The sequence below is a fragment of the Catharus ustulatus genome, chromosome Z, assembly GCF_009819885.2.
Source record: "Catharus ustulatus isolate bCatUst1 chromosome Z, bCatUst1.pri.v2, whole genome shotgun sequence".
Taxonomy (NCBI): Eukaryota; Metazoa; Chordata; class Aves; order Passeriformes; family Turdidae; genus Catharus; species Catharus ustulatus.
In genome coordinates, this window is record NC_046262.2 from 13136196 (window position 1) to 13158325 (window position 22130).

A 22130-nucleotide genomic window follows, 5' to 3' on the forward strand; every position below is an offset into this window, starting at 1 on the left:
TGAGAGGTGAAATAGTGAGGAAACCTTTGTGTGGACACTCATTGTTCTTTCTGTCATTCACAGAGAAAGCATAGAGACCTCAGTGATGTGACATGGCCAGCAAGTGTTTTATTTTTATTTTCTATAGAAAAGTCACAGTCTGCTTAAGGCTTTGTTCTTGTTTTGAGTGGGGTTGGTCCTTCCTAGCCTGCCTCAACATACAGGGCAATCCAGCCCCAATGGCAGAGCCATGCACTTTTTAACTTCACAAGGATTTGTTTAAACTAAACGTTTTAGCCTGTCTATATGGATGCTTTGCTGTATTGACCCAATGTATTTTGAGGGAGAAAAGTCATCAGTGCTAGATTTAGGGTGACCCATTGACAGAAGATAGAAGACACAGATTTGCGACTACAAATGCTTTTTGCAGTGGTGCTATATGTGCCTATTCCTTTACAAACGAGGACTTACTGCCAGTGAGTTCAATTAAACAAAGCATGCTTTAAAAGAGGAAAGATTTTCATTCTAGTCTTATTTCAATTTCTCTGAGTAAAAAAACATAGCCATAGAGTGAAAATTTATTTTTCTTTTTTTAAATAATGCCACGTTGCCTTGCTCTGAAAGTGTAGATGCTGGATGCCTAGGTACTTGATATGATAGATACAAAAAGTTTAAAACAATGAAAGTGTCATACCAGTCTGCCCATTTTGAGTAGGTTTTTCTTGAAAATCATATTTTAAAGTGATCCTTCTCAGCAAAATATTTGTTCTATACAGTGTAAACAACATATGGGTATCCCACTGTGATGTATTTATCCTGGTAAATTTAAAAACTGGGATGATCCTGACATACTTTATCACCTTTCAGCCACAATGTGGATTTTGCTGTTAATGATCTGGATACTCATTGTCTCTGGGCAAGGCTTTGTACAAAGCTTTTTTTCTTTTTTCTTATTTTTTTTTCTTTTTTTCAAGGCTTTTACCTTGTCCTTTATAAAAAATATTTAAGAGTGATGTGTTTGAAACCATGCTATAGGAGAAAAACATCGTACCAAATCTGCATCTGGCACTCATGAAGTGTTTAAGTGTACCTTTGGCATATCTTTTTAACCCCTGGTTCAAAAGACGGGCTTGGAATTGGTCCAATTTCCAATCCAAAATACATCCACTCGTATTTAATAGCTTAAACAACCTCAGTGACAAAGCCCCGGTGGTTTGCTGTAGCAGTCAGGAAGAGCAGCAGTCTTGGTGGGAAGGCTTGTCAACTCTCCAGGCACACCTTGGTGAGTCCCCTTCTTCTCAGAGCAGGTTCCCAGTGGTGACTCCGCTCCACAATCACTCACGAACTGTCCCAGGCAGTTCCTTTGACGTGAGGACTGGAGTGAGCTCTGCCTGTTCCCTGCACTCAGCATGGGGACCAGAATGATTGTGCGCTCAGGAAACACAAGGAAAGGTGAATCATGATTGTTCAGACAGAGGGTGATTTAGTTCTTCCACAGAAAGGGTCCACAACTTCTGTTATACGGAGTATTTCGCTAGGAATGTGGAATGGCTGGGAAATCATCTTTCATCTGTTTTGTCAAGTTATTCAGAACATGAGCTAAATATCAAGAATGCACTCAACTCCGGTAGATAGTTCAAAATAACAGAGAGAAAAAAGCAAATAGTTCCCGCTGTGCTTATGTAGTGATTCTGACAAGAAAGTGTGATCATCATTGTTGAAATGTAATTATTTTCCTTCTAATCAATGAAAGAGGAATTTCCATAATTAGGAATATGTTTACGATCCTTTTGCTTCCACACAGAGCATTTTGCCATTCAGTTCTGTAACTCCACACTTATTTTATTCCAGTTAACCAGAATTCCTCCAGGAGTTCCTGCTCTTAGGCAAAACTCCTGGCATATGCTAACAAATTGAGGAGTCAGTGAAGAATGCTGCCCAGAAACCAGTCATCCCACACTGAATCTGGCACAGAAAACAAGAACTGTGAAAGAAATGGTGGAAGCAGGCAGATTGCTTCTATAAACTTCACTGATGGCAATAAATACAGGAAGAAGAAGATTGAGTAAAGGAGGATTTGTCATGAAACTGAGGAATGTTAAGGACAGCTGAATGCACAGTGAAGAAAATTAAGTGCTAATACCCCATGTCCTGGGAAATGATGCAACTAAGAAGAAGACATGCATATCAATTTGGGCTAGAAGTTTGGGTTTAGTCAAAACAAAACATTTGCTAATTCAGGGAGATGAAAGGAGAAAGAAAAGCATTTGAAATAACTGAAAAATTATACATCAACTCTGAAAAGACACCAAAGACAGGATAGTCTGCTGGAAAATCAGCTCCGAATAATGTCAACCAGGAAAGTCAGAAAAATAGAAACAGTGGCACAGTTTTGTGGAGAAAAAATATTCCAATACAGATCAAGTGGTGTTCCCCAGCAAGTCTGTTTGCAGCCATGTTCCTGCTTTCACTTAACAACCTCATCATTAAAGTGATGCATTGAATTTGCTTCAGGTGAATAGTGGTGGGCTAGAGCAGCAAGGTATGGAGCAATGTCTTTACTGACCATGATCAGCTCATGGAAAATGAATAGATTCAAGGAACGAAACAAAAAAAATCTGCAACAGATTACCATGTTTTCAGAAGGATCTAATTTGCACTGATTATACTGAGGACTTCAAAGATGTGAATGCAATAGGCAACTGTAATTTCTCCAAGTCAAAGACATAACTATCCAGAGCATGTGTGCCAAGCAAGAGGAACACCAACCTCCTTGCATTAAGCAATGATCTTTGAAGCATCGTGCTTCACACAGCAAGTGGGTTATGTCACCTGGGGAAGGGTTGCTGGTAATGTGGCTGTGCATCATTTGGACCAGACCTGGAAGAGCAGAACAGGCCTTGATCACAGCTATCCAATTTAGAACACAGGATCATTAACTTGCATCTGCCCCCATTTGTCTGGTTACACATACCCTGCAATGCAAACAACTAATACTCTAATATTAGATCATCCTAATTCTCCACAAAACTGCATTTCACTGCTGTCCTGTTATAATATTTTAAAACAGAAGAGCTCTCTGGTGGGAACTGCTGTGACTTCCCAAGCGACAGCCTCCATTACACATGGTTTTGCCTGCTATTCCAGTGCTGTTCCTATTAATAATGCATTTTGGTAACTAGATGTGCTTTTCTGTTTGGAGTTTGTTTTGTGTTCTCTGGTAACTGCAGCCTGTGCCTTGGCAAACTTGTGCACAAAAAATTACCGGCCTCATCGGCATGCTCTGCACTTCTTAAAATATTGTAAACTTCTCTTTCTTTTTAGTCTTATCCTGATAAACATGTGACTTAAAAAATCATAAAGGGAGTAATCTAATTTATCTCTTCACTTTTGAAAAACAAGTCACATGCTTGTATGACAACGTATCCATAAAGGAACTTTGCTGTGCTTTTTAAATTTGCTTTTTAATGATGGAAAAGACTGTTCATTATGTAAGAGCTAGACGTGCTTGTCAGCAACATTATAAAAAACAATTTGGATGGAAAGAGTGACAGATGTATCCCTGATTAGCTGACTGTAAACAATTTAGGAAGAATTTGACCCTTGGTTGCTCATGGGACAATTCCCTGTCTTCTCAGTTGGCTTTCCCCACTGAACAGCACGGAGGGCCTCTCCATAACTCAGCAGAGATATATGAGGTAGTGGAAATAGCCCAGGCTGGAAATGGGAAGCAGTTTGGAGACAGAGTATGACACCACTGCTGAGCTGATTAAACCAGCTAAGAGATAGAGACAAGAGTGCCTGCTGCAACACCATTTTGACACAGGTTTTGTGTTTGCTCCTGGATGGACGCTTTATTGCCTTGCCACAGCCCCAGAGCTTGCTCATAGTGTCATTTATCGCTATCATTCTGCCTAAGCCTGCCTAGTGACATCTGCATTTTTCAGTGACATTGGGATCACCCTTATGATTTTGTAAAAGTGGGGTTTTTTGAAGGTATAAACCTTGACACTTAAAAAGTAGATGCTTACACTGGTGTGATGCCAGATCATGCCTGCCCAGAAGAAAAAGGCCTCGTACACAAACTAAGGAAGGAGATATCATTTTTCTCCTTCCTATCTTTCTGTGGGATGTAAGAAGGCGGTTTTGAATTTCTACTCCTTGAAGATTTCCAATTTTGCTGTATCTAGGCATTTACTGTCAGTTCTCTCAATGGCTTTGCATGTAGAAGATGCAATTAGGTTTTGGTAAAGGTCTTAGTTCTTTGGCTTTTCTTTTTTCTTGTTTGTTTTATTATTTTGTTTATTATTATCTTTTTTTATAAAAAGAGTCCTTTCTGGGTCTTTTCATACTGGTGAGGTTGTCTTGAAGGAATATTTTTTCCACTTTCCACACTATATTGACTCTAAAAGGAAAATTAAGAAGTATATCAGAACCAACATTAATGTGACAATGAAGAAGGTTAAAGTTGTGCGGTGATCTAGGGAACCACATTTCCTCACACAAAATTGTAATAAAACTTTGAAAGTGAATTTCCTTCAGGAAATTAATCTAGGATTTTACTGTATAGTGTGATCTGCACAGGTAAGAATCTCTGAAATACATCAGTAAATATTGCTGTAGCCCTATGTCCAGGCATAAAACCCTGTATAGGATCTGTCTGGGGAAAATGTTAATAGCTGACTTGTTAACAATTTTTGTCAGAAGCTCATTTTTGACAGAGTTTATTGTATGATGGGCAGTATTTGGGGATTGTTTATTCTGTTTCTAGCAGATACATAATTCTCAAATGTGGTGGGTTTGGTGGTATCTCTTTTCCTCTTTGAGAATTTATTTATTTATTTTGAGAACCCATGCAAGTGTTCTTTCTTCTGAAAATCACCCCCTTTGAGCAGATCACAGCATACAGAATGTGCATGAATAGGTAAAGGAAGAGGGATGGATTGTACACATCTAGTCTGTAAAATTTATCATCTCTTGTTTTAACTCTATTCCCAGCTTTATTTAACAGCCTGGCCATGCCAGATATTCCCATTATATCAGTCCTAAAGCGAGAGTGTCCTCTTGGTAGCTAACAGTGTGACATCACAGCAAAGCTAGTTTAAGAGAGAAGCTTGATTATCCTAGTGAGAATAATCTTAGGTGCAGTTCTTCAAAAGAAAGCAAAATTCAGTTTACCCTGTGGATGCCAGTGAAATTTCAATTTATCTCTTTTGCAAGGGGAGACTGCCTTCTTAGTTTTCTCCTGCTGGGAGAGGAATTCTAGCTAAGCTGAGGTGCTTGGTGATTTTCTGGTAAATTTCTACTGGTTTTCAGAGGATGACAAGACAACAAAATGGTACCTAAACTTCTCTGACAGCTTTTAGATCTCTGGCAGCATCTCTGGTCAAAGATGCTGTGCTTGCCATAAGCAGCACTTGTAACATTAATTTAGGTTTCCAGTGAGAGAAGTTCAATCTGCTTTTTCATCTGGCATGGAAACTACAGACATGATATTTCTAGGGGCTATGGGTCTGTAAGAGCATTTTTAGTTGTTCCTTTCTGCATTTGAATTATCAAGTATTTTTAATACAGATCTTGTTGCCCAGATTTACAGGAAGATTGACCTTTGGCATATTGAAACATTCTGCCTCTGAGTGAATAGTTAATGAACAGCTCTGGTAGGCATAGCTGACCTGCTGTGGCCTTCTTGATGTGGTTCTTCAGAAATGTGATGAGGTAAAGGCAAAGCCATTCCTTCATTCTTTGAGTGCCAGATGAGGGCACTCATGGCTAGGTTATTGTCCAAGAGATCTTTTGCCTTGTTTCTCTGGACACATTTCCTGGCATGGCCGTGAAAATCTCCCAAAGGTCTTCTTTTCACCATGCAGAAGGAAAAATGGCACAGGAAATACAGGATGGAAATGTTTTCCAGGACAGGAGAATTAATTTATATCTACCTCAAAGTAAAGTAGGCTCTTGCACAGAAATTATTTATTTTCCCCTAGAAATAGTATAATTTCTTGCAAAATAGGTGGCCATTTCCTTTTAAAAAAAGACTTGGTACACATTTATTTCTATATTTGCAGTACTTCTTTTTTCCTCTTTTCTTTTTTCTTTTTGCTTTGGCTTTAGATTAAATTTTTTTGTTTTATTATAAGCCATAGGAAAGTTTTGATCCTTTTTTGAAGTAGCCTAAATTTTGTGACCCTTGATTTTGACATTTTATATCAGACAGCATTACAGGTAATAAACAAAACCATTTTAAGAATAAGACGCCTTGTCACTAATTATGGACAGAAATTTATTATTACTAAAGGGTAATTTTTTTTTTTTGAGTCTCATAACTTGTTTCTCAAAAAAAGTTCCATTTTACCATAGGCAGAGAAGAAAAATTATCTCCCTGCAGGTGGCACATGGAACACCAATTAATAGGTATAGATTGCAAAAAGGACAAAGGATCAGAGCATGTAGAGATGAGGAGATATGCAGGACCTCTGATCCAGAATACAAGATGGCAAATAGACCAGAAAAAGTCAAGACTGAGAGAAATTACGTAAACCAAACTTTTCCCTTTGGTAGATTGATTGGCAATGGCATTATCTTTGACTTTACTGAGGTCCTAATATCTTCTCTGGTAAGTCAAATCCTGTAGCATTTATTTTTTTAGTACAACCATAATGATGGATCCTCTCCTGACCCATTTGTTTGGCCTGATAGTCTCCATTTTTTGTGTATTATCTTGCATTTTTGAGAGGATATGGACTCTTCTGCTTGCTCATCCCTGCTCTTTTTGATGAAGTCTGAGCAGTTGAATAAAACATCTATGAAAGGCTTGATTTTGTTAGCTACATAAAGCACCCCATTTACGGTAAATTAGGATAATGAAGGTCTATACAAATTGTTCAGTAGGGCATGTTTGTGAAGTTGCTAAGAGAAGGACATGCAGAAAACACACATGGAAAGAGTAAACACAGCAAGGGAATTCAGTTGGAGTCAACAGATCATAAACAGATAATCAAACTCAAATATATTTTTGGGTATTGTCTGGAGATAGGAGGATCCAAATATCATTAAGGCTGATGGGACATGCTGCCATAAAAAGGTGGAATCTGCCCATCTGCTATCAAGAGAAGAAAGACAAATAACCTAATCAGTAGCTGAATTGCTTGGATATATTCACTGTTCTACATGTGCACAGTCTATTAGTTTGCAAGTCTCAAGTTCAGCTGATGAAAGATGTGTAGAAAAGTGGTATAAAGGAAGTGCTGAAGCATTGCCACTAATTGTATTCAGTAAAACAGACGCCCTGGAGAGAAAAATAATTTCCCATGAATAACTTCGTCACTTCAAATAGATTATTTCTAAAGGTTATGCAGTATTCAATTAAGTTAGTCTGCATCAGAGCCCAAGGAGCCCAGACTGCCATGTACCTCTACTGCACTCCCAGCCAAGGCAGATCAATTAAAAACCTGACATTGTTGATTCATCATTGTACCCCTCTCCATTTCAGAGGAATGTTTTGGAGGACCAGCCACCTCTCTCAGTCTTGTCCATGCCACTTACTGGAAAGGCTGTGTTGTGGATGATACCCTCCAAACCATTCCTGAGCTTTCTCTTGGTGAGTGCTAGTTGGCATGGGCAAAATTCTGTTGCTATGATAACCACTAGGATGGACCATACAGCACTTTAACTGGTCTCTTGGTCCTCTCATGTTTAGTAATACATACTCAGTCTGGTGTTTGGGGCAACCTCTTTGAACTTTTCTAACCACAAAAAAAAGAACAAACTAAAAATTATCTTTCTGATCTTATTATTTCTCATGTTTTCTCCTGTATTCTGTGATGCAGGGTGACAGGGGACCACTGTAATTTCCACTTGTCTGGATGTCAATATTTTAGAAAAGAATGGGAGTGAAGCAGATCTGTTCCCTCTCATACCTGGGAGGTGCTGAGGGTTTCAATGAAAGGAAGATTTTAACTTTGGTCTCACTCTTGAACATAAACTCTAAAAGAAAACTAGACATAGTTAAGTAAGCAAGTGGTTGGGCCTGCCTGTTCAGTAATTTTGAAAATTCCAGACTCTGAGAGAAAAGTGTTTGTAAATGTTAAGGAAAAAAAAGCCCACCAAGTCTGTCTACAGATATTGATACCCAACTTTTTGTTCTCCATAAATGGAAACCTGTAGAAAACTCTCTCCTTGCTTTCTCCCTTCAACAGGGAATGCTAGAATCTGAAATTCTACTGTGATGTTCCTTACTGTTTTTTCATTGTAATGCTATCTCTATTTTAAATGGTAGATAGCTCCCAAATAATTGTAAATGATCTCTTGGGAGTGGCCTTTAAAGGTCACTTTAACCCAGTGTAATGTAATTAAATTAATTTCTTGGAAACATGTTTAAAATCTCATTAACTGCATTTATATCTGTCACACAGAAGTTTACTCATATATCAATACCAAGCATGCTGGAGTAAGGGCAAAGTCTTCCTAGAAGTAAGTGCATGTAAAATGATTATCTTATTTATTTTTTTAATATGATAATAGGGAAAGGAATTATGTCCAAATTTTTTTAGTTTATTCTGCATAGGCAAAAAGCATTCTACATTTTAGTTTTATGGAAAAACTGAGTAGAATGGAAAAAACCTGCATTCTATCCCCTTTTCACTTTGTAACAGTCATGAAATCTACAGGCACCCCAACATACTACAGAGCTCCCTGGCTGATGGTGGAAAATGCAGTGAGACCTGGTATAGGAAGAAGCAGGTTTTTCTGTATTTTAAATAATTTTTAATAATCCTGGGTCATGTATCATGCCGCTTTCTTAACTAATTTTTGCATGTATCATAACAAAAAAACGTGATGCTGTGTGGTTGCTACATCGTGTCTGGTATATTCAAGTTTACTGTGCTTTCTGTATGTTGACAGACTGCACTTGCACCTCAGTCAGACTGCAAGCTCACTGCAGAAGGTTTTGTGCAGCTTGATTTCTCCAGGATGTGCCAAATGCTGTTGCTGACAGTTGAAATTGTCCTCATTAATTTTCATCAGAGTTGCAGACTGTGTGGTGTAGTCAGATAAACTGAGACAGAGAAGTGACCTGGAGCTTGCCAGAAGGAATGAGTGGTGAAAGTTGCCTCAGAAATATTTATTCTGTGAGTCACTCCAGCAGTGTGTCCCACACTCACTAGTCTATTGATGTTAAGTGTGATTTTCTTAATGCCGTATTTGTTTCCAGAGTCATGGGGGCATTTTATGTCAGGAACATGTCTCAGCATTTAGTTCTGATGATGGAAGTTGTTAGCCTTTATGATTTTAAAATAAATCATAGAATCAGATTCACATGGCACACAGCAGTGGCAGGTAAAACCTTCCAAATTTTAATATATGGCAATAGTCTTATGATCCTCTGGGATATGGAATAGGAATGTTACAGTGTTTGACACAGACATACAGTGACATCTATGAGATATTAATTTTCAAATCTGTTAAAGATATATTATGTGGAAATAAAGTGATCAAATATTATAGGGACAACTCCAATCACATTTGCTACACTGACAGGTAGAAATGCTGCCTGATGCTTAAGGGGTTTCTCTAGTTTCCAGAGAGTAAGGGAGGGATTTGTGTCAAATTTCCTGACTTTGAGTCAGCAGGACAAGGGTTACAAGCACCAGTATGTGAAATGGTATCCTACTTTGTCTCTAGTACAGGGAAATGGTTAAGTACTTTCTTTGCTGTAACACATTTCCCTGCTGACCAGACTTTTGCTGCTGCTTTGTGTTTTTTTGTTTGGTTTTTTTTCCCACCAGAATTATCACCAGCTTGTAGGTAGCAGAAAGTGGACATATCTAATCAGAAAGCACACATAAATTAAAAGGTTCAGCCCCAGTTTGTTCTTTTGCTTTGGTGCTTCTTTTTCTTATGTATTTATTTTAATAGCAATATACAATTGATATTTGAAATAGTTAAGTATTGTAAAACCACTTTGGAAATTGGAGTTCCTTTACTGAAATGGCAGCTTCTATAATTAACCAATTTATGATCTTTCAAAACATAGAAATTCCATCTCTATTATCTCTGCGAACAGAACAGTCACTAAAACATGAGGATACCAGCAGAGCTCAGCAAACCAGATCAATGTATCATGGAACGATGGAAAAAAAACCCCAAAAATCCGAAAAATTGTCACTGTTTTTTTTTTTTCATTACTGTGATTTTTTTTTCTTTTTTTCTTTTATATCACCATATAACACTCCACAACCCTGCTTATCATCTCAGCGTGTCATCCACTCTCCTCCTCTCAAACACACTGATGAAAAAGTAGAGAAGCTGCAACCCTTGACAGTCCCTGAAGAAGGGACGTTGGGAACAAATGCTCCTTTCCAAAGGATGCCTCACCAAGTAAGAAAATGAAGTGATGAAACCTTGTCCACCTCGACTTTGAGCCCAGGTTGCTTGGACTTGGGTGGTCTTTTTGGGTGCCTTCCAACTCAGGATATCCCATGATCTATCGAAAGAAAAGATTCCCCCTTTCCTGGGCAGCAGACAGAGAAGCCTGACGTTAAAAAGAAAAGGAAGGGATGAACAGCTGTGCCTCTGGGAAAGGAGCAGAGCTGTGACTCCCTGTGCAGTTGTGCATTGGGATCAGCCACGCTCCGCATGCGTACGGCAAGGTCAGCGCAGCCCTCGGCTGTGCAGTATATCACTGAGTGATATACTGCTTCCAGCTCTCTGGGGCACACAAAGCCTTCATCCCCTCTTTCCCAATCTATTCTGAAGCAGAAGACAGCTGAGAGAAGCTTGGCCCTAGTCCCATCAGCACAAAGGCCGTTCCCCCGGGTTGGATGGAGCACCTTGCACGTGGGAACAAATGGGCTCAAGGGGAAGGACACCTACAGCTCCAGACACACCCTGCTCCCCCTGGCTTTGAAACAGAATCAGATGGCATCTGCTCTGATTGGAACAACCCTCTACATAAACGTATCTAGAACCTATACATACATAAAATATATGTATTTTATTTTCATATGTATGGAAATATTTTCAAAACTTCTTTTATTTTCTGTAAGAAATTTAATTTGCTCATATTCATGCTTATTTATAGAGGTTCACCTAATAACTAAGATTAGTTTGATTCAACCGTTCTTAAAACTGCTACAAATAGCTGGGGGAAAAAATGAAATTCATTTTTGACAGCTTGTCTTCATGCCCTGCATTAACTGTGTGTATTGAATCCTTCAGTGTATATTTTGCTATTTAAGGGTTGCCCCTGATTCTTTAAGCATTTTTCCTAGTGCTATTGAAATTTGCTTTGTGCGTGTAGTTATGCAACTTTACTACTTTGAAAAGAAATCTTAAATCTTGACTTATGCAAGTTGTGCACTGCCTGTGAATTAATGTGGTGAGGAAGTAAGTGTGATTTTAGACATATGTTTTTAAAATAGCCTCCCAAAAAGGAGTGGAAAGAATTTATGTATCAGTTTTGAAGTGAAGCTTAACAACTGCGTGAGCAAAGTAGCATGATATTACTGTTTGCAGCTACACATATTTCTTATCTTGAATTCCTTAACCTAAACATTGAATCAGTCTGAAATTTTGTGAACTAGAGGTGCACAAGTAATTAAAAAGATAGAAAATCAAATACATGAAATTTAAAAACTAGATTTCATGTGCAGAAAGCCATAAAAAGACCATAAACTTCAATTTTGCTGTCTGAGTGTCTACATGAAATTTAGCCTAGAAACTCCAAGGTTATTAAACACTTGGCTCTGAAATACATTTTATATTTAGCAAATTATAATACAAAATGTGTTGTGTTCAGTGGCACAGTTTCTTAACTGCTGGTACCAAGGGTTCACTGATATAAAAGTCACTGGTAGCACACTTAAATTGCACTTGATATCTCCATAATGAAAGGAAAAAATTGTACTGTGGGAGGAAACTGCTGCTGTATTTCTTCTCAGACCTTCTCTCTTTCACTGAGCTAATGGAGCAATTCTGTGCTTCAGTTCAGCAGCAGACATTCCTGTAATTGTCTGCAGTCTCATACTAAATGCTCCATCCAATAAATAACTCTCAGCTTTAAGTCATTTCCTCCACTTCAATGCACTGTGCTCAAAGATGTAATTAAGAAGTACTGCTGATGTCTAACACAAGTTTACCCTTGCAAACAGTCATTCACCATCTGGAGGTTATGCTATACAAAGATAATATCTAGAAAGGAAAGCATACTGGTATTTGATTTTCCCTGGGAGATACAGAAATAATTTTCATTTGTTTGCTGTAAATCAGGAGCAATTCCACTGTATACTCATCATAATAGTATATTGATATATGTTTGTATAGTAATGTGACTTGTATGATGCTGGCTGTGCAGAAGAGACCAAAAATGAAAAGGCAGAAAGAGAAGGTAAAACCAAGCCTTTATTCCTACTTCTGTAATTTTCTTTCTACAGAAGCATCTGTCCTAGAAAAATGATAACAAAAGGAGGTAAAACTTTCTTTAGCCTGATGTAATTGAGTAAGGCTAAAAACACCAAAAAAACCCTTCAAACATTAGTCTTGCTTCATCTGATGTAAGACAATGTAGGGCAGAAAAGAATTCTTGCAAACTGAGTTTTGTTATTGGTCTCATGATACTTAACTTGATCCTGAAAAAAAAAAAAAAAAAAGAAAAGTAAACAAAATCTCTGGTTTCTCAAGGCTTGTGAAAAGCTTGCTTTTGTTTTGTTTTGTGTTTCTATTACCTCATTCCTGATGTTAAAACAAAAACTGATAGAATGAAAAGCACATTCTCAGAACACAAATAAAAGAATGGATGATTTTATAATATATTTTTTTAATCTAGGATGTGATTTTTAGGTCATGGTAGAGGAAGTGATCTATGACTTCCACATGCTTTGGTCTGGCCTTATTGAAATATGGCACTGCAGAGTTAAAGCCCCTGTGGTGATTAGGTGTTAGCTGACTAGCTGAGCCAGCCTCATGTCTCACTGTTGCCAGAAGGAAAAAGCTCCCCTGCTTCAGTTCCCCTCACTCCTGCTGTGCAGCCCCATCCTTGTGTTTGCACAGATTTTGGCATGTGGTTGCCACTCTGTAAGCTGATTTATCTAACTTGGGAGCAAAGACTTCACCCTCTGCATTGGATTAACTTCCTCTCACATTTGCAAGCTAATCTGCATCACCACGGAGACTGAGCAGGGAAGGGCGAGTGCCAGGGAAGGACTAGGAACATTTGGCTTGAACTAGGGGTTAAAGGGATCAGAAAAGGAGCTTTGTCGTTCTGGGGGTAGAAAGCCATTAGATTCTGTTGCAATAGCTAAAAACTTCACCCTGAAAACCACAAGGCACCTGACTTTAACTAAAGTCAATACATCAATAAAACCTTAGTGCCTGCTGCTAACAGGACACTGATGTGGGCTCTGATGGGATTTCTGACTCCTGCCTCTTTAGTGAGCCTCATAACATCTACTCCATATATATTCCTTCTTCTCTATGTATATCCCTCAGTGAGCCTGCCCACAGAGTTCCTGACCATTTTCTGTATAGTGAGGATAACATTCTTGCTGGTGACCTTTCTACATACAGCTATCATGGTAGCTGTAGAATTAGTAAGAATACTGTAAGAGAGCTTTGAGGTAGGGTTATTAATGTATATTTTGATTAAAATATATTCTTACTGAAAAAACCAAATTATTTCCAACCACTAAATAGGGAAATCTGGGAAATTTGTACTCCCCAAACACTTTTTCATTTTGAAACAGGACTGTTTTCAATTTGAAACAATCCATGGAAAGTAAAATAAAATAAAAAAAACCAAACAAACAATAAACTTGCAATAGATTTCACATGCTCCAAGAAAAAATGTGTCAAGTATAGAAACCTTTCTTAGTTCACCTTATAATATTTCATTTCCTCTCCTTCTTTTTCCCTCATAGAGAACACTGTATGTGTGTGGGTTCTTTGGAGATTGAGTTTTCACTTCAAGAAATAAAAAATGGCACAGCTGTAAATATTTAAGTGACCTTGAAAACACATTGATAAATGGAGAGCATATACTAATCACTGCTCTTTGGGAGATTATTTTCAGGTGCCTTGTCAAGCTGGGAATTGTAACCACTAGACTAGCAGCAGAATTTCAGATCTCATTTCAAAGACATTCAAATGAAGAACTGCCAGTTGTGACACATGCCCTTTTATTTTCCTGCAATTGATTGATATCTTGCTCGAGGCCACAGTACCTGTGGAACATTATGCATCTTTTAAACAATTCCAGCTGCTTCTTCTTTAAATAGCGTGGTACTTACAATGGAAAATGGCCAAGGAAAAATTGGTCTGTTTTTCTAATCTATCATTCATTCCCAGATGTATAGATACCATGGAAGTCTATTAGGTATGTACATACAAACATATGTATACATCTGTAACTGGGCATATATATATATATGTGTGTGTGTATATAAGGATGCTTTAAAGCTCCTTTGTACTGACACAACCATTTTAAAACATGTCTTGGAACAGATTTGGGGTATTTTTAAGTCTCTAGGTGGATGAGAGAAAATCTTGGACAATATGTCCAAAATGAACGTTCCTTCTACTATCACTAAACATACTATAGGGAAAGTGTTAGAGAATCAACCACTGGCAGTAACTGTGCAGATATCTTTCAATAATACTTTTCCATTTGTTCCAGATGATATATCCATAAAGGTCTCTCTAAAATTAAATTAAAATTACAGAATGGCCTGGGTAAAAAGGGACCTTAAAGATCATCTAGTTCCAATCTCCCTCCTGTGAGCAGGGACACCTTTTACTAGACTAGTTTGTTCCAAACTCCATCCCACTTGGCCTGAACATTCCAGGGATGAGGCATCCACAACTTTTCTGAGCAACCTGTGCCTCTTCCTCAGCACCCTCGCAGTAAAGAATTTCTCCTTGATATCTAATCCAAACATAGAATCTTAATTTGAATAAATTCACTCTTGTCCTGTCACTACATGCTTTTGTAAATAGCATTTCTTCAGCTTTATTATAGCTCCCTTCAGGTGTTGGATGACCACAATTAGATCACTCTGAAGCCCTCTGTTTTCCAGTCTAAACATTCCCAGTTCTCTCAGCCTTTCCTGGTATGGGCTCACTCCAGCAGGTCCCTCCTGTGCAGGGACCCCAGCTCTGGCTGCAGTGCTCCAGGTGGATGTCACCTCTAGATGTCCAGAATCCCCTCCCCACCCTGCTGCCCACGAGGCTCTGGATGCAGCCCAGGACACGTTTGGGTCTCTGGGCTGTGAGTGCCATGGCTGGGGCATGTCCAGCCTCTCACCCACAGCACCCCCAAGTCCTTCTGGGCAGGGCTGCTCTGGGTCTGTTCATGCCCAGCCTGTGTTGATACCAGGGGCTGATCTGGCGCAGTTGCAGCACCAGCACTTGGCCTTGTTAAACCTCATCAGATTCCCATGGACACACTTCTTGAGCTTGTCCAGGTCCCTCTGGATGGCATCCAGTCCTTCAGAGCTGTCAACAGCACCAGTCAGCTTGGTGTTATCTGCTAATTTGCTGAGGATGCACTAGATTCCTTCATCTGTGTTACTAATGAAGATATCAGATAACACTGGTCCCAGTACAGACCCCTGAGGGACACCACTTGTCACTGATATCCCTCAGGACCCCAAGCTTTAACCATTAACCTCTGGATGCGACCATCCAAACATTTTCATATCCAACAGTCCACTCAGGGAAACCATCTCTTATCTCTCTCCAATTCAGAAGGATGTTTTGAGTGACCATGTCAAAGGCCTTAAAGGAATCCAGAATAAATGACAGTTGTAGCCCTGGCCTTGCTCACTGATGTACTCACGCTGTCATAGGCAATCACTAGGTTGGTTAGGCAGGACTTGAAATTTCACTATTAGCACATACTTGAGTCTGAAGACAAACCTAATAAACACAGGATTAGTTCAATTCTGAGTAATAGAGTTGCTTCCTTGCCAGAGAATTAATAAGAGAAAAATGCTTGATGAGCGGTACTGGTTAATGGCATTGGGCTTTACCATCTCTGTTAAATTAAACATCATTTTATAGTCTGCACTTCTAACCCAGAACCCACTTGGTGGCCTAAACTTTCTTGAGCCAAGAAAATGTCTTCAAGATAATTTGGTTTGATTTCAAGAGCAAAAGTGGATGCTTAATGTTTACCAGATGATAATTTATTAAACAATTACAAGCAAAAATTGATGGAAAGCTGGCTTAAGCTATGCTACATTCTTTGTTGAAGAATTTTTTATTGAATGGAAAAGCACTTGGAGATCATCCACTTAAAAACAGAGGTCTTGAAAGGTGGGACTCTTGAAAGTTGAAAATTGCAGTGGTTTGAAGTGGCACTAACTATATATTTACACCTCTGAGAACATTTCATGCTTCGATTCTGTGCCAACACTGATTTACTGGTTTTAGAAGAAAAAATATTATGTGGCTGTGTTTTGTGTTTGTCCTGAAAACAGTGTTGGTAATTTAGGGATATTTTCATTGGTGCTGAAAGTAGTCGCAAAGAGCAAAGGCCTTTTCCTCATCCCACAGATGAAGTGAAAGATAAAAAGGGTTACATGGGGAGAATAATGGTCAAATGAAAAACGCTTACATTAAGGTAATCTCAGTTTAGTTGCATTGTATTGTAAGATGTTCTTTGACCAATACTTTGACAGAACCAAGGAGGTTCATGGCAAGAATTCAGAATTCAGTGCTGACCCATTTACATCTCTGCTCTGCATTAATCTCTTGTTAAAATTTGGCTGATTCTCTTATATGCACTATCACTTTTAAGATGATACTGCCAATAGATAAGAGGTGACCTTGGTTTTCAGACTTAATTATACATCAGGGTCTCAGTTGAAAGTTATGTATAGTCTTGTACAAATCAGTCTCTTCAGCTCCTTCATGTAAAGGAGCTTCACCTCAAGATCAAGATCTTGTAGATGAGATCTCTTCAAAAAGTTATTTTGTTTTATGTAGAATTGTCTTGCGAATTAAAGTGGGGAGCTAACTGAAAGACTTCTGTTGGGAAGAATAAAAAAGGGTTAATCCTGCTGCTTGTGAACACGCAGGGTAAGGCTGAAGCAATCAATTTTGCCTTAGCAAGCTGTCTTTGATACCTATTTTTAGTTCTACCCCATAGGCAAAGTAGATAGAAACACACTTAGAACAGAAATATTTCCTGCATATATAAGGCAAATATCAGTCCTGTGAGGACATGTTTGGAGTTGGCTGGAAAGTTTATACATACTGTGCCTGTGCAATTACTGGACTTTGAAAGATTAGCTGAAAATGAAGTATCTACAAAAACTACGTGGAATTTTCCATCCCTTTTTACCACCTCTTCTAGTCAGTTTTGTTGACATAAATGTATGAGACTAAAAAATAGTCTCTTTGGTCTCCTAGAACAGGTGATTGATGTGTAAGTGAGATCTGTGTTGCATGACTGACATGGACCTCACTGACCCTCATGGCATATGCACTGGAGGGATGCTGTGTGCATACATGGTGGGCATTTGAGCTGTCAGTCTTCTAGGTGTCTAGATAAATGCACAGCCCTACAGTCAGTAACCAAACTAAGCTAGTCTGAGAATGCAATCCTGGGTGCAGAAGGAGTCAGATTTCTCCATATGGCAAGCTAATGAAGAATAGAGAGAGACTTGAGACTGAAGAGATGTGAAGGGTGAGGAGAGCTGAAACATCAGAGTGCTAACGGGACAGATAAAGAACCTATAGAATGCAGGGAGGAAGCATTAGTGAAAGGGGTAAATGTCTTATAGCCCTAACCTGTCAAAAGCAGATGTACCCAAGTATGGCTTATTTCCTTCTCTCCATTTTTTAAAATGAATTTTTGCTTTCCTATACCTTATGGAACAGTGGTGATATAGAGCTATCTAGAAATGCCTTATGTGCCTTATATAGAAACCCATGTTTGCAGCTGCTGCCAGTTTTAAAATTCTGGGATTAGACCAGTCACTCCACTGCAGTGGTTTTCACATGGTGATCTAGTGTCACCTTCTGCCCTTATACCAGAGAGCAGACATAAAACATAGACGAAAGTACATGCATGTCTTTGTCATAACATCAATTTCTTGTCATGGTTTAACCCCAGCTGGCAAATCAGCCCCATACTGTCACCTTCTTGGAGGAACAGAGGAGAGAGCCAGAAAGGTAAAGATAAAAAATAATTCATGGTCTGATATAAAGAGAGTTTAACAGCTAAATCAAAAGGCACATACTCAAGCAAAACAGTTCAGTCACCACTCCCCTCAGGAAGGCAGGTTTTAAGCCATCCCAGGGCAGAAGAATTCTATCACACAAAAGATGTTGTATTGTGTTATTTGAACATTTTTCAAATTGCTCATATCCTTCTGAAACTGCATTATGTTCAGGACTAGTAAGCTGGTTTTATCAAAGTTACACAAATTCCAAACTTTGTAGACCTTCCTACCACATTTGTAATATATTTCAGTATGGTAGTAAGTCTGCCAGCTCAGTTGCTTAGAAAGATGAATAAACACTTCTACTAAAACTCTGCTGTTTCGACCAAGAAATCAGGCTTATTCTCAGGTCATATTCCAAGTTTTTACCCTCTCTGTCTGCATTATCTAAGACAAGGGTGCATGTCTTTGCTAGTACCTTATTCAAGGTATCTGAGTCTAAAATGCAGTCTATTATCAAAATAAAGATGAAAACAATCTCTACTGTCTTCGTGACCAGATACACTTTTTGCAAGAATGGAGGTGGCTTGGAATTTCTTTTTGGAGGGGTGAAAAGGATCCAAAGGATTGAAGACAGTTTTGTTCGTCATTCTTACCCATAACAATCTTGGAAACATTGCTAAGGTTTCTGTATTAGGTGCCACCTTCTGATACAGCTGGATCTTTATGTAGCCAGAATTCCTCTAACCTATATAAAGACCTTGTCCAAGCTTTTAATATGCATACAGTTTCAGAAGGTCCCTCAGTTATTTTCAGTGGCTCAAAACGTATTATCATGCTCTTCCAACGTTAGAGAATGAAATAAACTAATGAATGCATTTGAAGTCCCAATATGCAAAGGTAAGGAGTCAACATGGGTAATATCCTTTCTTCATCGTTGAGGTGACAAACTGCCATCATGGATACCAGCATCAGTCTTAGAGTGGAGATATATCCAAATACCTCTAGAAATCTGCTATATTATTTTTAGATAATGTTGTTTATAGTTATACCTTCTGGTGGTTTTCACCTAAAAGGAGAATATTTGATTCCCTAACACAGAAATAGAAGTCTTCAGTCCTTAGTGGGGTGACAGACAGAAACTGTGATCAGTTCTCACAATTCTTTCTCAGCAGACCTGTTGCTCTGTTTATATTATCACTAGGGAGAGAGGGCGAGGCAGGAGCTGTCTTCAGAGTCTGTGGTTTGAAATCACCATGTCTACTCCAGGTTTGCTGTCTGGAGCTGTGTTTAAGGAGCACCGATTTTGGGAATTGTGTGCAGAATACACCAAAGCACAAGCAGATGAAATCTCATTGTCTGAGTATTCAAACCTCATGTCTACCACCATGTTTTAACAGAGGGCCAAAGGGACACCTGAACATTTTAAAAACCCAGGTAGTATTAGGCAGACTCATGCAAAGCAACCAGACAGCCTTCCAGAAGCTGCCAATATCTGAAGATAAGGGGTCTTGTGGCTGGGGACTCTGGGCATTGAGAGCCCCAGGAGCAGGAATGAGGAGCTGCTGCCTTTACTGTACTTCACAGACTTGCAAGAGCTGTGGGGGGAGGGTGGGGGCAGAACGGTTGTCCTATAGATGTATTTTATTTTGTTTTTAACAGGAAATTAATAGGCTTTGAAAAGTTTAGTTTGTCTACTTTCCAGGCAGTTAAACTTTCCCATGGTCCAGCCTTACATTTACTGTATTTGCTGTTTTGTTTTGCTTGAAGAAGCCCCTGATCTGTGAAGCTGCATCAACAGAACACAAATATTCATCTTCTTTAGCTTTTGTGATGTCATAGAGCTGCTGATAGGAAAGTGAGTAATCGATATGGCTGTTCTAATGAAGACAGCTACTTGTGGCTTTTTTCTAGAGAGAAGAAGATTTCAGGTGTTAGTTCTCTAAGGATTAGTTAATTTTCACTTTGACCTCTGTGGTGATTAGACAAACAAATTTTAGTACTGGAGTCTAGAAGCAGATTAGCATTTTCATTAGGCTCAAGACAAGTCTTTAGGCCATCATTTTCAGCTTCACTAAAGGTTGTTGCCATAAAAAAGGTTTATGCACGGAACTACAGGTCTGGGACAGGCTCCTATAGAGTCAGGGCACCCTACATGGTGAAAAGCAGTGCTTCACATCTGCTGTGTCTTTCGGGAAATCTGTGAACTTTCATGAGTTTCCAAGTACAGAATGAAGGAGAGAAGCCAGAGGATTTGAACCCTGTCACAGCATGCTGCAGCCAGGGTTATTGCAGAAGGGATATGGATAACAACAAGGCAAAATCCTCTACAAGGTGGTGAGAATGGTGGTACAGGGCAGCATTCCTCACTTTTTAATTGGTTTAGTAGAATAATACTTACAATTTCTCTAAGGAAATAGTTCATGATTTAAAATTAGGGCTGTGGGAACTCAGTGGGTGGGGGGGAAATACGGCTGGCAAGAAACTTTCATTTGTTTTGGTTTTGCTTTTTCTTTTTTCCAGAAATTGAAAATATTTTTCAACTTTGTGAAGCTCAGCACAGCCAAAATAAAGCCCACAGAGAATAGAGATGCCAAATAAAAATATCAAAACTGTTGGTTAAGGAGCCAAGAAGTGAATCTTCGTATTTTTTGTCATCATTGCAGTAGATCATATGGAGCAGAAGGGTGTGGAAATTGCAAGCCATGACCTTCAATCATGCTTGAGAGTTCATTTTTTTAACAGTACAAATCAGGAACTGATTACTGGTGAATAAATTTTTCAAAATAATTGCCTACTTCCACTGAATTCTTGCCATGTTGAGCATTTTCCCATGACAAGCATTAATTTGATTACATCATTCAAATTATCAAACTCTATTAAACATTGAATCTTTGCCAAATAAGACTGCATATACAATAATTTGAGAGTTTCACAATCAGGGCCTCAAGGGTATCTGAATTATCAAAATCCATTCATGGGTTTTGTAGCAATTGGGATAATGGTTTTAAGCTAGATAGGGTAAATCCAAACTAGGTATTAGAAATAAATTTTTTATGATAAGAGTGGTGAAACACTGGTACACGTTGCTCAGAGGGGTTCTGGATGCCTCTTCACTGAAAACATTCAAGGCCAGGCTGGACTGGGCTCTGAGCAGCCTGCTCTGGTGAAGATGTCCCAGCTGATTGCCAGCGACTTGGACCAGAGGACCTTTACTGTCCATTCCAACCCAAATAATTCTGTGATTCTTCAATTTTCCTACCACTAGGATCAAACTGCAGAAGTCAATATATTTCAGAAAGACATGTATCATGTAAATCTCATCCTGCATTTTCTTTTGTTAAATGTGGGAAGAGGAAAGAATAGGAATATAGGTTTTGTTCAACGACACAAAACTAATAAAAAATGGGGTCATGCAAGCATCCTGAATCCCACAGTCTAAGAATATTATTGAGTAAGTACTGGAGTTGGATAGATATTTCTTGGGAAGGGGCAAAGAGTTTGTGGGTTTATGCTTGCAGTAACTGCAGCCTCAGAAAAAGCACTGGTATCCACCTTGAGTGCCTCATTCAACAAACATGAATTTACCTTCCCATACAACAAAAAGATCTGAAAAATTTCTTTCCTTGAGAACTCTTTCCATTGGTTAAAGGAATATTACAGAAAACCCCTGCAGGATTCTGAAGCATCACATGAGCAAAAATGATGGATTTAGTCAGCAGTGGAGGAATGCACCTTACCCCAGCAGCTCTCTGGGCATGGTAACTTGAGCATCTGTGACTGCTAAACTTGGAAATTTCTTGGCCTATAATTCACAACACAGCAAGAAATCTGGTCAGTGACACAGAGTCATGCACACTTTCCCCTGCAGCTGTCCATACTGAGTTACAGTATTACAGGAATTGCAGAATTACAGAAATGCAGCCTTTTGAAATTTCTGCTCTTCTGTCGAGGTCACCACATGGACTACAATGAAAGATTTTTGGC